The following is a 17,133-nucleotide window of genomic DNA, read 5'->3' as shown; positions in this document are numbered from 1 at the left end:
GCAGCGAAGTAGCGCGATTTTGAGCCTATCAAAAGCCTGAAGAAGAAAAGCCGGGTAAATAAAGGGAAGAGAAAGGAGCATGGGGCCAGAACATCCCTACCACGGCCGAAAACTCACCACGAGGCCAAGACGATGAGCCTCGCTGAAGGCCGAAGCGACCCCTGATGGTGCATCAATCCCGAAAGCTCGCCGGCCAACCGAACCACTTCCCCGCAGCCGCTGCGGAGAGGGCACCTCACTGCACGCCTTCTCGCACCGAGGAACATCTTTCCTTTTGCCAACACTCCTTGACACTTGGTCCAGTAATCCCTCATCCTCCCTCGGGAATCCAGTCTCGCCTAGAATGAACTCCCATCATCTGTGATAGAGAAATCGAGCGAGTCAGCAAAAGGGAAACCATCCCCAAAAAAGAGGGGGAACGTCGGGCACATACCATAGTGCTTCGCCTCCCATCTCCCTTTCGAAACATCTCGCCACCGGCTCTTATCATGAGCCCAGCTAGCTGCCAGCCTACGAGACCATTCGACTAAATCAGGACCCTCGTCGGGCGACCAATGAGTTGCTGTAAGCAAAGGACAGGAAGACATCATTATGGGTCCAACCTCACATGAAGAGAAAGACAGTGCGAACAAAGTACTTACGTGCGGAGTTAAATTTCTTGGGGAATGGTAAAAATTCTCCGGGGATAATGTCGGTCGTTCGGACTCGAACGAACCGATTCATCCACCCGCGGTCCTCATCCTCCTCGCTGCCAATCGTAGGAGCTCGAGTGGACCTACATTGAAGAGCAACTAGGCCCGGATAACGCAATGGCCGGTATAACCTTATGAGGTGATTAAGGGTGAACTCTATCCCGGCCTTATCAGCAAAATATCTCATCGACTGTACTATCCTCCAGAAGAAGGGATGAACCTGTGCCAACATTACTTGATACCTTCTACAGAAATCAAGCACAACCCGATCTAGGGGACTCGGCGCGAGAACGTGGGTATACACGCTCAAAAAACCCTCAACATACGTCTTGGCACTCTCCTCGGGGGAAGGTACTTGCAGAATCACGCCTTCCCCCCATCCGCACTCTTTCCTGATCGCCCCAAGATTCTCCTCCCTCACTGATGAGAAAAACCTCGACACATGCTCCCGATGGCCTGGAACATTGGGAGGCTTCCCCTGTGTGGCGACCTTCTTCGAGGCAGCATACTCCGGATCTCGTTCCCACGGCATTCGGAGAAGGCCGCTGGCGCCAACCAAAGGAGGAACACAGAAAGGGGTCCCCTTCGTCCGAGGATCAGATGTCAAAGTAGCGGCCATGGCCACAACGGAATAAGGAGAAGAAAGGGTGGATCCAGGCAAGAACTCCCTGAAGCAAAGAAATGAAGAGACTCGCACAAAGCGCCAGGCTCTATAAACGAGATAGGCTTAACAAACAAATGCAAAATCGCCGCTTGAAGGGCGGATAAATAAATATATAGAGGCCACACAACAACTGCTTAATTTCCCAAAGAAGGCCAATTAATTCTGGCCACGTTAAACGTCATCTTCTCCTCGGGGAGTGCACCGGCAAAACCATCTCGGGCTCCCACACGACTCATGAAATAAAGGGACCTTGAAAAACCCTCGACGTCAAAAGTATCGGTTTGGAGGAGCCATCGACTCAACCTCGGGGCATGGCTAGCCTCGGGGCCCCTGGTCCGTCCCGCGGGAAGGCACCATAGGGCCGGCGCCCGATGCTTGGAAGCAAAAGAAAAAAGGGGGAAAGGAAGAGGGAAAGCGGCAAGAAGAACTAGCAGAATAAAAGTTCCTTTCATGCATTAACAAAAAGGGAAAACGCCTTTTTTACACTATTGGTCTCCCAGGAGAGAAAGCACATAAAACAAAAAAGAAGGAATACAAAAAAGGGGATTGGAGACTAGTCCTCGCCACTATCATCTTCACCCCCGTCGGGGACAATCAATAGCGCCAGTCTTGCCTCCGTCTCGCGAGCCTCCTCCAGGTCAGTAGGTAGCTCGAAGCCTCTGGCCTCGAGTTCTTCTAGGACCTCCTTCTTCGCCTTTGCTTTCGCGTGTTCGACAGCTCGGACCAGCTTCTGCTCAGCCACCAGTGATATGTCGCAAACCATTGCATGCGCTGAAGCCGCATCCTCCTTATAAGCAGTGGCATCTTGCTCGGCCCCAGACGTAGCCGCAGTCAAAGTAGTAATCTCCCGGCGAGTGTCCAAAAGAAGGCCCCGGGAGGTCGCCAATTCACCGACCACAGCCTCGCTCCGCTCCATCAGCTCAGAGATCTCCGCCTCCAACTGATTTATCCGCGAGCTGCTCTACTCAACCTACGGCGAAGGGCAAGACGATGGCTATAAGAATAACGGAACATGTGTGGATTCTGAGCAAAAAAGCAGGTGCAAGAAAGGCAGAGTACCTGAGCAGCAAGAGCGGCCTTCTCCCGAAGAGCCGCCTCCAAAGAAACTCGAAGCTCCCCGAACTCTTTATCTCCCCGAGCGCCACGAGCCTCCGAGTCTTGAAGTTTCGAAGCAATGATATCGCGCACCTTATCCCGCCAGAAAGCTCCTCCTGAAGCCGGAGGATGGCTTGATCATACGCCTCTTTACACTGCGACACAATGAAAAAATTAAGAGAGATGACAAATGATGCTCGAGAACAAAAAGGAATACGAAAACTATCACCTGCTGCAGGGACTTCTCCACCTCTTTAACTGCACCAGAAACATCGAGGTCAGCCCCGTCGGTTACGCCATCAAAGATGTTGGCAATAAAGCCTCCCCTTCTGAAAGGAGTACCATCCGTGACACCGATAATCCCTTCGGCATCCCTCAACTCACCTGATGAGACCGGGTATTTCTGAATAAGATCGTTCGCGCTGCCAATCTCTCCGAATAGCAGCCTATGTCCTTGGAAAGTCCTGAACTCCAAACCATCGGGACCAACGGTCTTGCTAGTAGAAGCCACATCAAATCCGTCCGCGCGACTCGAAGTCACAGCAACATCCTCCTCGAGGACCCCCGACACTTTAGCCTTGCCGGACCCGGCCATCCCGGATTCAGCAGCCTCCGACTGAGGCATATGTAAATCTCTCACACTGGACCTCGTCCTCCTCCTCAACGGACTTCTATCCTCGTCCCCCCCCCCCTCCCGGCATCAGGGGTCGACCCGGATGCTAGGGCAACGGTTTCATCAGGACAAGCAGTGGCCGCCCTGTCTTTCCTTTTCTTGTTCATGTCAGGCCCCATGGCCTCCGCTTCACCATCAGGGGGTGGCCTCATCTGCATATTCTCTCCAAGGCCAGCACCAGCACAAGAGACGCAACACGTCGCTACTTAGAGTTCGGAAAGAAATACGAAAGGTGAAGCACGAGCCGTGAAGAAGCCTCACCATGATTCTTAGCCACCCAGCGCTTCTTGGACATGATGGTCCAAGACCGGAGACAATACAGGAACTTTATATCCAAGCGCCTGATCCATCCCGCCAGTCTGGGACCGCCTCGGGATACCAAGCGACCGCTGGAGAAAGCACAAAAGGGATTATCGTGACAAATAGAAGAATAATTGAGAAATGGCTAAAGAGAAGTTCACACACGTTGATCGTTCTATCGCTCTGAAAAGGGCATCCTCCAGGCTGGGATGATATTCGAGGTCCTCACTCGAACGAACCTGCTCATCCATCCCCGATCCTTCCCCTCATCAACACTTGTGAAGAAAGATTTTTTGGACCGATGTCGAAGCTTGATTAAGCCTCGATACAGCCGCGGACGGTACAACCTGATCAAATGGCTGAGGGTAAAGACCTCACCCATAACTCTTTATGTAAAATGCCTGAGCATCAACACGATCCTCCAAAAGGACGGGTAGATCTGACCGAGGGTCACCCGATATTGAGCGCAGAAGTCAAGGATAACCGGGTCGATTTCCAAAGAAGGAGATCCGGCTGATTTACCAGGACCCAAGGTGAATGGGTAAGTGTATACGTAGAGAAAGCCATCCTTAAAGTCAGTAATGTTGTCGCGGTAGTCAGGAATTTCTACCTCCACCACCTTACTCCATCGGCAGTACTCCTTCACTTTGTCAACATAGGTCACGATGCTGACATATCGAGATACATGCTCACATTGACCTGATATGGACGAGGGAGTTACTATGTCGAAATCATCCGACGTATCATTATCGGGAGGGGTCCATTTCTCCAAAGTGGGAACCGATTTATTTTCCCCCTCAAACGGTCGGGACGACAACGCAGTATCACCCCGTCGAGGGACCGTCCTAGAAGTCCTGGCATAGCAGATGGTAAAACCTTTTTCGTAAAGAGAAGGAAAAATGTAAAGGCGTCAAATTGCGAAATTCTGGGTTAAAAGCCTGAGGAAAGGATGAGGATGGGGAGTATCTAGCAACCGGAACATTTATAGTAACCGTAAGGGAATCAGAAGAGACGAACCTATGGTAGTTCATGAGTTTCTCGATTACCGCATTTGATGGTTGCCCTGCACAGTTCCCTGGGACATGGCATTTAATGCTCTTAGACGGTTTACGTCATGGCAATGATGGCCTCGAGACGTTGATTCAACATCGTTACCTATCACTCCGATCTAGGAAACACGGAGACTATCTGTGTATGGAGAAATCAGGAGAATCCATCTCCCGCCATTAAGGCCTACTCGGAATATCGAGATGGCACCTCGAGGCTGTGGGATCAGGATCGGGCTCTCTATCTCGAGGATCATCCGTGGTCCTACAGTGGCCTCGAGGCTCAGGGGTCTGTTCGCGACCCGGCAAGAATTATGAAGATGGGGGACTCCCGAGGCGAGCAGCTAGAGTTAGTGGGCTCTGGCACCATGCCATGCCTAGCCATCCCATCCCCGTGTATTTACATTTAATGCATCTTGTATCATGCCGTGTTCCCCCGCCTATATAAGGGGAACCCATACCACTTTGTAAAGGGTTGATGTTGCTCCATTTCTCCACAAGTGCAATAATATCTCTTCTCCCTCTCTTTCTTCTAAGTCATTTGTTCTCATTGGCCCGAGGCCACCTTGCAGTTATTGTTTTCTTACTTGTTCTTCGTTCGTCTAGCTGTGCAATGGCCATAAGAGCCAGCCTTAATCGCATCTCTATTTTTTATCCCTTTCCCGACTGTCCCCAATAGCTTGATCTCGATTCAAGTTTCGGCCCCAAGGCTCCCATCGATCTACTCTGCATCCGGTCAGCAGGCCCCTTCAGTTTGCTTACTGCCTCAATTCAATTCGTATTTTATCGTTATTCTTAACATAAACTACCTTAACAACTAGCTCGAAAGTAGATCACGTATTTTTAGAATCCCATTTATAAATTTAATTGTTGTTATCATTTTCACGGTAAACACTCTCTATATTCCCGTTATCAATCTTTGATGATTTCGAATGATTTATAATTGTTCTACTGTTTCGTTATTTGTTTAAGATTTTTTTGATTTGATTCACTTTGTTGAGTTTTTTCTTGACAGGTTATTTGGGTACAAATATGAATTAATCAATTTCTAGAAATGTGAGTGCCCGTGGTTTGTTTGGTTAACTGTTCTTTTTAGGCTAAAACTTGTCGAGTGTGTAAAGTGAAGAATTTATCAATCACACGTAGCTGAGAAGAAGAAATTAGAGATGAAGAATCGAGAGAATTTTGAGAGGAGCAATACTCTATTTTCTGCTATACTGAATGAATAAGAAGAAGCTTCTACAGTGTTTTAACTAACTCACTAACCACCTAATGACAGTTGTAATCCATTAATTAATACACTAACTATAGTTAACTTAACTAACTGTAATTAAACTACGGTTAACCTATATCCTTTACACCCGCCTCAAGCTAGGATTGGGGAAAATGTTGAGAAGTCCTAACTTGGACATCAAATATGAGTGGTGAAGTCGACCAAGTCCTTTTGCAAGTATATCAGCTTCCTGCTCTACTGTAGGACAATAGAGAGTTGAAACTAAGCCTTGTTGTATCTTTTCACGGATGAATTGGCAATCAATATCAATGTCCTTTGTTCGTTCATGAAAGACAGGATTGGCAGCAATAGCAAGAGCTGATTTACTATCACTGTAGATAGGCATAGAGGAAGTATGTTGCACTCCCAGCTCCTTGAGTAAATCAAGAATCTAGTCAATCTCCGTAACAATGGAAGCTAGGCTGCGATATTTAACTTTTGCTGAGCTTCTAGAAATAGTGGATTGTTTCTTAGACTTCCAAGATATCAAGAAAGAACCAAACTTAACAAAGTAACCTGTAACTGAGTTGCGTGTATTATGACATGCAGCTCAGTCTAAATCACAAAATGATGATAGTGATTCAGAACAATGAGCAGTCAGGAGTACTCCCAACCCAGGACTATTCTTGATATACCTGACCACCTTGAGTGCAGCTTCCATATGAGAGACTTTAGGACTCTGCATGAATTGGCTTAAACTCTATACAACAAAAGGAATATCCGGCCTTGTGACAGTTAAGTAAAGAAGCTTTCCTAAGAGTCTTTGATATGGTCCTGGATCTGTCAGTAATGTGTCATCAGATGAGCCTGTATGAGTGTCAGATTCATTAGTTGTAATCTTCACATTAGGCTCTATAGGACAGGATACAGGCTTGGAACCTGAAATCCACAACTCAGCTATGAGTTCTAGGGCATATTTACACTAGTCCATCAGTATACCATCATTGTTCCTTGCAAACACTATGCCTCGGAAGTACTTAAGCTCCCCTAGGTCCTTGATCTTAAATGAGACATGCAATCATCCTTAGTCTGTTTGACAATCACCACTGATAAGAAGATCATCAACGTAGACTAGAACAACCACCATGTGATTTGCTGCTCTTTTAATGAATAGGGAATAATCTAAGTGACTCTGCTGAAAACCAGCATCCAATAAGGCTGATGTTAGCTTGAGATTCCATTGTCTGGATTCCTGCGTATGTTCATAGAGAGACTTAAGCAATTTACAAACTTTGAATTTGTCTTTTGATCCATTGAAGCTTTAAGGTATTTCCATATACACCTCCTCAGGTAGATCCCCTTGCAAAAAGGCATTGTATACATCCATTTGATGAATAGACCATTGTCTCGATGCTGCAATAGATAACACATTTCTAACAGTAACAATTTTCACCACAGGTGAAAATGTTTCTTGATAGTCGAAACCTTCTCTCTGATTTGCACCTTATTGCCTTCTGTCCTTGTGGCAAGGATACCAATTCCCAAGTCTTGTTGTCCTCCAGTGCCTTGATTTCTGCCTGCATTACCTCTATCCATCGTTTGTCTTTTACTGCCTCTGAATATGATGTAGGTTCCACATCAGCTGAAAAATTAGCCAAATAGCTTTGGTATTTTGAGGAAATTGCTTCATATCCAATTACTTCTGAGATAGGGTATCTGCAGCAGCTTGCAGCACTTCTCTTGTCATTTCTATCATAATTCTTAAGCCATATGGGAGGCTTAGTGTAACGACCTGATTGCTCGTTTTTAGCAATTGCACTTGATTTGGTAGTTTGAGGTCTCGAGCAGCTTCACATTAGGTATATCGACTTGTGTACAAGGTTGGATTAAGCTTCCGGATTAATCGGAGTTGAATTGGAAGAAGGAACCTAGTATTGGAAGTTTAAATAGTGAAAATTTGAACGGAATTGGATTTTCGAGTAAACGGCCCCAGAATCGGTCGTGGGTGATCTCAACAGCTTCGTATGGTTATTTTGGACTTAGGCGCGCGTCCGTATTCAGATTTGGAGGTCCGTAGGGTAATTTGAGGTGTTTCAGTTAAAGTTGGAAAAGTTGAAGTTTGGAAAATGGAGAGGTTTGACTCATAGTTGACTTTTCTGATATCGCAGTCAGAATACGATATCGAGAATTGGAATAGCTCCGTTATGTCATTTTGGACATGTCTGCAAAATTTGGCGTCCTTTCGGGTTGATTTGATAGGTTTCGGCACGAGTTTTGGAAGTTGGAGGGTTTGAAAGTTCCTAAGTTCGATTCGTGGCGTGATTCGTTGTTTGGCATTGTTTGATGTGAGTTGAGACCTCGAGCGAGTCCGTGTTAGGTTATATAACTTTTTTGTGTGTTTGGATGGGGTCCTGGGGGCCTCGGGTGTGTTCCGGGTGGGCTACGGGTCATTTTCACTTGTTTTTGAACAACTGTTTCTTCTTCTGGTATCCTCTGTCGCGATCGCGAACTGCCTTCCGCGTTCGCGAAGCTTTGTTGCTGACCACCTGGAAATCCTTCTTCGCGTTCGCGTTCGCGAAGCTCTATCTCTTCCTTCATCGCGTTCGCATCTGTCCATCGCGTTCGCGTAGTGATGCCATCCCACCCTTCCCGTTCGCGTACAAGTTCACACGTTCGCGAAGAGCAATCTTTGGGCCATTAGACTTCCCTTCATTGCGTTCGCGGATGCACAGTCGCGTTCGCGATGAGTAACCTGGGCACTTTCATTTTTTCTTCTTCGCGAATGCGATACTCCCTCCGCGTTCGCGATACATTAAGACCTGGGCAGAATAAATAGTACTCTATTCCGAGGGTTTACCATTTTCACCTTTTTTGGAGTTCTAGAGGTCAGATTTGGGCGATTCTTTGCGGGGTTTTCAAGCAAAACGATTGGGTTAGTGTTCTTCACCTAGAATTGATTATATTCCATGAATTTGTCTTCATTTTTATCATTTAATTTTCCGATTTGGGTTGAGTAAAATGTTGGTTTTTGAAGAAAATTCCTAAAATGAAAAATCGTGATTTGAGGGGCCAAATGGTATCGGAATTTAATAAATTTTGTATGGTTGAACTCATATTGGAATGGGTATTCGGATTTTGTAAAATTTGTCGAGTTTCGAGGCACGAGCCCAGGGGTCGACTATTGGACCAATATTTGGATTTTTTTATAGATTGAGTCTTTATGGTCCAGAATAGTTTCTTATGTGTTTTATTTGTGCTTTGAAGTTAATTTGGTTAGATTTGAGCCGCCAGGAGGTCTTTTCACCCCAGTAGTACATTTTAGAGTATCGGTTTGTCGTCTTTGAGGTAAGTATCATGCCTAACCTTGTGTGGAGGACTTCCCCTTAGGATTGAGTCTTCTTTGCTAATTTTAGCCCGTGCACGCGAGGTGACGAGTGTGTGCTCGGACTTATTTGTGGGAAATATGCTCTAGGGTTCTTAGGTCCTTATGATCAATATGTGGAAAGTATGCCGTTATGATTGGGTTTAATAATTGCTTAAATTGTCTCTATATTCTCCATATGTTGTTGTTAGCTTTCCTCTTATTATTGCGTGTTGCATTGACCCTTAATTGCCTTATTTGAAGTGATTGCCTTCCTTATTGTTTTGATACTTCTTGATTGTGAGTTCCTCTACGACTTCGTGCAAATAGGTTACATGTCCAATTGTTGTGGTTCCCGGTGTAGTTATCACGTGCTTATTATGTCTTGTGGTTTAGTTGAGGTTTCATTGTGATGTTAATTGTTGGTACAAGTTTGGTTATAGCTGATTCCCTTGCCGGAACGTATTTAATTCTTACTGTTGGTTCCCTTGACGGGATGTGTTTATTCTTGTTGTTGACTCCCTTGCCGGGATATGGTTGTTTCCTTATTGTTCCCTTGCCGGGATTCTTTTGTGATTGGTGTTGATTTGTATATTGGGATCGGGTTGCACACCGCAAAAATATTATATGGGATCGGGTTGCATGCCACAACAATATTATATGATTTGGATCGGGTTGCACGCTGCAACATCATTATATGATTTGGATCGGGTTTCACACCGCAACAATATTATATGATTTGGATTGGGTTGCACGCCGCAACAATATTATATGATTTGGATCGGGTTGTATGCCGCAACATCCTTATATGATATGGATCGGGTTGCACGCCGCAATAGTACTATATGATTGGGATCGGGTTGCACGCTGCAACAAGAAAGAATAAAAGTGAATATTGACTCTTACGGTGAGAACGAGAGTAAAAGCACGAAGGATGATGCCGTGCACTTTCTGCTGCTATGTTTATTTGTTGTTGTCAATTCAAGTGTTTAAATTCCTTTATTGCTGTGATCCTTTGTGTTAGAACCTACAATACTTTTAATACCTCGCCGTATTTATGTATATAGATACTCCAATACTTCAACTTCAATAATTGTTACAACCTTAATTCAATTAGTTTCTCAATTATACCCCCTTAAACCGTCTGAGGTTGTATTTTACTTAAAAAGGAATTTCTACTAAGTTTTAAGTTATTAAATCTCATGTTAAAGGTAATAATCCATTTGGTGTTGTATTTTTTAACATTAAAAGGGGTACACTCTTTACTCAAATGATTTCAAAAGAAAGAACTTCATCTTTTCTCGCTGGCTTTCCCAATTAGTTTAGAAATTGTAATTTTACTAATATTAGGTAAATGGGACTTCTTGGACATGTTGAGTGCATTGTACGGAAATTATGTATTGTATAGCATGTGGATTTTGTTGTTAAAAGTGAGATGGAAAAGATGGGGGCACAAGGTGCCATGTGTGCGGAAGGTTCGGAAGTTAAGATTATGATATGAGAAATCGAGGACTGAGATGGTCGGGATTGTGTATTAGACATGATGTGATTGACCGAGTGGGCATTTCCTTCTTTAATTAAATACATTCTTACTTGTCTCTATTCCTGTTATGTCAGTGTTGATTTACTTGGTTATCTGATTTACTTGGTTATCGTTCGTTACTACCCGTGTTCTTCTTTATTGTTCCTATTGTTTGTATTTTGATTTCTTTCCGCTGTTGATATTACCTCGTTATCTTTATCACGATATTTTATTATCATATCCTGTTCATTTCATTTGACCAGTAGGTGTCTTGACTGTTCCTCGTCACTATCCCACCAAGGTTAGTCTTGATACTTACTGGGCACCGCCGTGGTGTGCTCATACTACACTTGTGTATATTTCTGTGTGCAGATCCAGGTATTGACCGATAGTAGATGTGCGGGCCGTCGCAGTGGAGACTCACGGTCTCTTGTTGCGTACACGGGCCTCGGAGTCACCTTCGTATGTATTTACGTTCCATTGATTCCTTCTCGTTCTGGAACAGTGTTGTATTTATTTTGTATAACTATGCATAGAGAGGCTTATGACTTGTACCACCGGTTTTGGTAATTGTGATTTATTGAGAGTTATTTAATTTGAAGTCAGTAAATGTTAATATTATTTCTATAAATGTTAGGCTTACCTAGTTTAGAGACTAGGTGCCATCACGACCCCTTCGGAGGGATTTTGGGTCGTGACAAGTTGGTATCAGAGGTCTAGGTTCATGGGTGCTACGAGTCATGAGCAGGTTTAGTAGAGTCTTGCGGATCGGTACGGAGACGTCTGTACTTATCTTCGAGAGGCCACAGAACTGTTAGAAAATTCCACTTCTTTCATTCCCTATCGTGCGATATTGATTCAGCTCGAAGTATATGACTTATGTCCCTCTACATCCACTNGATGCCGTGCACTTTCTGCTGCAGTTGTTTATTTGATGTTATCAATTACAAGTGTTTAAACTGTTTAAATTCCTTTATTGCTATGATCCTTTGTGTTATAACCTACAATGTTTTCAATACCTCACTGTATTTATGTATATAGATACTCCAATAGTTCAACTTCAATAATTGTTACAGCCTTAATTCAATTAGTTTCTCAATTATACCCCCTTAAATTGTTTGAGGTTGTATTTTACTGAAAAAGGAATTTCTACTAAGTTTTAAGTTATTAAATCTAATGTTAAAGGTAATAATCCATTCGATGTTGTATTTTTTAAATTAAAAGGGGTACTTTCTTTATTCAAATTATTTCAAAAGAAACAACTTCATCTTTTCTGGCTGGCTTTTCCAGTTTGTTTAGAAATTGTAATTTTACTTATATTAGGTAAATGGGACTTCTTGGACATATTGAGTGCATTGTACGGATATTATGTATTGTATAGCATGTGGATTCTGTTGTTAAAAGTGAGATGGAAAAGAAGGTGGCAAAAGGTGCCATGTGTGCGGAAGGTTCGGAAGTTAAGATTATGATATGAGAAACCAAGGATTGAGATGGTCAGGATTAAGTATTAGACATGATGTGATTGATTGAGTGGGCACTTCCTTCTTTAATTGAATACATTCTTACTTGTCTCTGTCCCTGTTATGTCAGTGTTGATTTACTTGGTTATCGTTTGTTACTACCCACGTTCTTCTTTATTGTTCTTACTGTTTGTATTTTGATTTCTTTCAGCTGTTGATATTACCTCATTATTTTTATCAGGATATTTTAGTATCATATCCTATTCATTTCATTTGACCAGTAGGTGTCTTCACTGTTCCTCGTTACTACGCCACCGAGGTTAGTCTTGATACTTACTGGGAACCGCCGTGGTGTGCTCATACTACACTTCTGTACATTTTTGTGTAGAGATCCATCCAGGTATTCATCGATAGTAGTTGTTGCATTCGCAGGCCTCGGAGTCACCTTCGTTTGTATTTACATTCCATTGATTCCTACTCATTCTGGAACAGTGTTGTATTTATTTTGTATAACTACTCTTAGAAAGGCTTATGACTTGTACCACCGTTTTTGGGAATTGTGATTTATTTAATTTGAAGTCAGTAAATGTTAATGTTATTTCTATAAATGTTAGGCTTACCTAGTTTAGAGATTAGGTGCCATCACGACTCCTTCGAGGAATTTTGGGTCATGACACTTAGACACTCTTGCTGACTTCCTTGTTCCCTCAACATTAAGTAAAGCAGAAGAATCTTCAGGACTCTCTACATTGTTATGCTCAATAGGATATGAAATGTTCTGTTCATCTAAAAGAACAGGAGTCAGAGTAGGTGAGCATGGCACATTGGTTGTAACAGGAGTCACAGTAGGTGAACATGGCACATTGGTTGCTTCAATAGAACTAACTATTGAATTTAGTTCTTCATCCAAATCTTTCCTTGGCACTGGAGTTATATCCAAGAATAATGACTCTGATGAGTCTTTTGCTGTATGAAAAGGGAATATATCTTCACAGAACAATACATCTCTACTTATAAAAAACAATATATTCTCCAGATCCAAAAGTCTATAACCTTTCTGATGTGCAGCATATCCTAGGAAGACAGACCTCACAGCTCTTGGTGCAAATTTATCATGGCCTGTCAGATTAGTAGCAAAACATAGACATCCAATAACCTTCAAATGTGTCAAAGAAGGTGGCTTACTCAGAAGCAATTCATATGGTGACTTGTGTGCTAAAACAGAAGAAGCAATTCTGTTGATAATATATACATCAACATCAATACAATGTCCCTAGTATCTGAGAGGTAAGTACCCTTGAAATCTGATTGCTCGAGCAGTTTCAAGTATATGTCTATGTCTCATTTCCACAACTCCATTCTGTTTGGGAGTATATGGACAAGAACTTTGATGAAAAATCCCAAGCATTTGGAAGAAATCACTACATGCATTGTTAAAAAACTCACTCCCATTGTTTGATCTAAACACTTTAATTTGATTCCCAAACTGTGTTTTGATCATAGTAATAAAGTTCTTGAGCAAGAAAGTAACATCAGATTTAAGTCTCATAAGAAACACCCAAGTCCATCTGGTAAAGTCATCAACCAATGTAAGAAAATATTTCATACCATTGTGAGTAGCAACCTTATAAGGTCCCCACACATTCATATGGATCAAGTCAAAACTATGTAAACTTTTGCTAGTGCTAGTTGGAAAAGGCATTCTAGTCTGTCGAGTTAATGGACCAATTTCACACTTAGACAAAGAATCATTATCAAATCTACCACTATAGTGTTGCATACTAGGAATCCTTTTGAGAACTTGAACTGGAACATGTCCTATTCTTTTATGCCATATCTCCATGCCTCCTTTACTAGTTGCTACAAATGCTCTATGTTTTTCCTAATGCAGTTGATAATATGTAGAGACCTTCTTCCTTTATACCAATCTCCTTCACCCTCCCAGATAAGAGATCCTGAAACACACAACATTTAAAAAAGAAAGTAACACTGCATTTGAGATCCTCAGTCACCTTAGAAACTGACATGAGATTGAACTTAAAAGCCGTTACACATATCACATCTTTCAGTACATCACCTCATGTAAGCTGACACTCTCCCATAAGAGAAATTGGTGTTGAATCTCTAGTAGGTAATTGCACTTGCCCTAAGTTTCCTACTTAAGTTTCATTTTTCAGTAAATTTTTGTCACCGGTCATGTGATTAGTAGCACCAATATCTACTACCATTTTCAAAGTTCTAAGTTCTCACATAATGCTACATTACCATAAAAACATTTACCTGCCATATTAGCACTTGCTCCTGCAGTAAAACCTTTGTTCAGCAACTGTAGCAACTGATTACACTGCTCCTTGGTGAAAAATTGAGTTGGTTCGCCACTACTGCTTGGCTAAAATGTGTTCAAAGTTGGTGAGACTGTCATTCCTTGCTATCCAGCTGCATCAACCATGACTGCATTTGCTTTCTTCTTTTACTTGAAATCAGATGGATATCCAATTATTTTGTAACAATTCTTCTTTAAGTGCCCTATCTTGTTACAAAATTCACATTTCATCAATTTATAACGTTCATTTCTAATGTGGCCTTTCAAATGATAGAAATCACATTCTAAACTATAGTTCCTCCTTGATCTAGTTGTAGAATGAGCAGTAAACAGGGCAGTAGGATCATTATGTCCATAGCTACTACCAGTAATCAATTTCCTGCTTTCTTCCTGGACCACCATAGCATAAGCCTTGTCTATGGATGGCAAAGTTGGCATCAACATAATATTGCTCCTTGCTTGCTCAAAGCTATTATTCAATCCCATCAAAAATTGTAGCAATTGTTCAATATATTCAGTAGCTAATGGAGGCGGTGGCAGTATCGAATCATATTTTGCCCAGAGATCCTTTAACTTGGTAAAATAGGTCGATACTGATGAAATCCCTTGTGTTAAGGTAAATATTTCCTTGTGCAAGTAATACAACCTCGATGCGTTTACTTTGTCGAATCTCTCCTTGAAAGCAGCCTATACCTTTTGTGCATTCAAAGAAAACAATACTCCTGTTACTAAATCCCTGCTCACATTTCTCATAAGCCATGAGGTCACGATTGCATTACAACGACTTCCCAAACTTAGACAAAAATCTTCCTTCGTTGTTGATCCATTAATGAAACACAATTTATTCTTACCCAACAGTGCTACCTTCATCGCACAGCTCCAAAGAGAGTAATTTTCCATACCTGTCAAAACGAGTCCTACCGACATGGATCCTGGACCATCAGATGCATGCAAGTAAAGAGGATGTTGTGATCAAAATAAATTGAGCTAGGAACTGCTCCAAAGCTCATATTAGCTCCATTATTCTCGTTTTCAGTCAAATTCTCAGAAATCGCCATTGAAAAATTGAAAAATTGCAAAATTAGGGTTCAAAGCTTCTAAACTTGAGTAGATTCTCTCGAACTGTCTTCAATTCTGCGAAGAAATTCCCTAGAATCACTCGATTAATGTGGCTCTGATACCATGAAGAATTTATCCATCACACACATCTAAGAAGAAGAAATTAGAGATGAATAATCGAGAGAATTTTGAGAGGAGCAATACTGTGTTTTCTACTATACTAAATGAATAAGAAGAAGCTTCTACAGTGTTTTAACTAACTGACTAACCACCTAATGACAGTTGTAATCCATTAACTAATACACTAACTATAGTTAACTTAACTAACTATAATTAAACTATGGTTAACCTATATCCTTTACATAAAGTAGGCCATGACAGTGTTTGGATTTAAAAGCAAAAAAAAGGTTTTAGTTCCTTAAGACAAATTGTTTGTGGCAGAAAGCTCCAAAATTAAGTGATTCAAGCTTTGCATAGTTTCTATTATTTTCTTTACTTTGCTTTATGTTAATTCAACAGTTAATAATAGCATTAGTCCATAGATAAATTTTATAATATTCATAAACACGTTAGTAGTTTCAGGCACGCTCTCAATTAATCAAATTATCGTGATTATGTACACGTTCACGTGATATAATTACGATTTTGCAAAGTTAAAACGAAGATATACGTTCCCGCAACTTTGGACAAAACAATCTTAATAATAATAAAATGTTATGAATTGTGTACACATTCGCGTGACACGAGTACGATTTAAAATGAATATTCGTAGAAAATTCTTTAAACACGACTTTCTATCATCGTGATTGTGTATACGTTCACGTGACATAATTACAATTTTCAAAATAAATCAAGGTACGCATTCGCGCGACTTTGGCCAAGCTTTATTAAATAATCAAGCGTTGTGAATTTTGTACACGTACGCGTGTAACGATCCGGCCGATCGTTTCATGAGTTACCGCTCGATTTCCCCCATTTCTGCTTCTTTATGTGTTGTCCAGCTATATTTCATCGTATCGTGTTGGTTGGTTTAGGTTCGGAGTGGTTTTATGGAGAAATGAGACACTTAGTCTCTTCTTGGGAAGCTTTAGTTGGAAAAGTCAATCGGAAGTTGACTTGTGAGTAAATGATCTCGGAACATGGTTTTTATGCTTCAGATAGCTTCGTGAGGTGATTTACGACTTAGGAGCGTGATCGGAATGCATTTTGGATGTCCGTGATAGATTTAGGCTTAAATTGGCAAAATTGGAGTTTTGGCATTTTTCGGTTGGTAGTGCAAATTTTGATATCTGGGTCGAATTGGAATTCCGGATACTTGAGTAGGTCTATTGTGTCAATTGGGACGTGTGTGCAAATTTTCAGGTCATTCGGATGAGGTTTGATAGACTTTTTGATCCATGGCGGAATTCGGATGTTTTGGAATCCTTAGGCTTGAATCCGAGGGCGATTTGGTGTTTTGGAGTTGCCTTGAGTGTTCTGAGGGTTGGTATAAGTTTGAATGGTGATATGTGACTTGTTGGCCGGTTTGGTTGAGGTCCCGAGGGTCTCGGGATGATTTTGACGAGTTATCGGAGAGTTGGAAAAATAGAGTTTACAGCTGAAGCTGTTGTGTTTCTGTCATAACTGTATTTGTGGATTGGGGACCGCAGGTGCGAGCCGCAGAAGCAGCATTTTGATCGCAGGAGCGAAGGTCGGTTGGCTTGTGAAGCATCGCAGATGCGGAAG

Source organism: Nicotiana attenuata, unplaced genomic scaffold, assembly GCF_001879085.1.
Source record: "Nicotiana attenuata strain UT unplaced genomic scaffold, NIATTr2, whole genome shotgun sequence".
NCBI classification, from domain to species: domain Eukaryota; kingdom Viridiplantae; phylum Streptophyta; class Magnoliopsida; order Solanales; family Solanaceae; genus Nicotiana; species Nicotiana attenuata.
Note: the sequence above shows the minus strand (reverse complement) of the source record.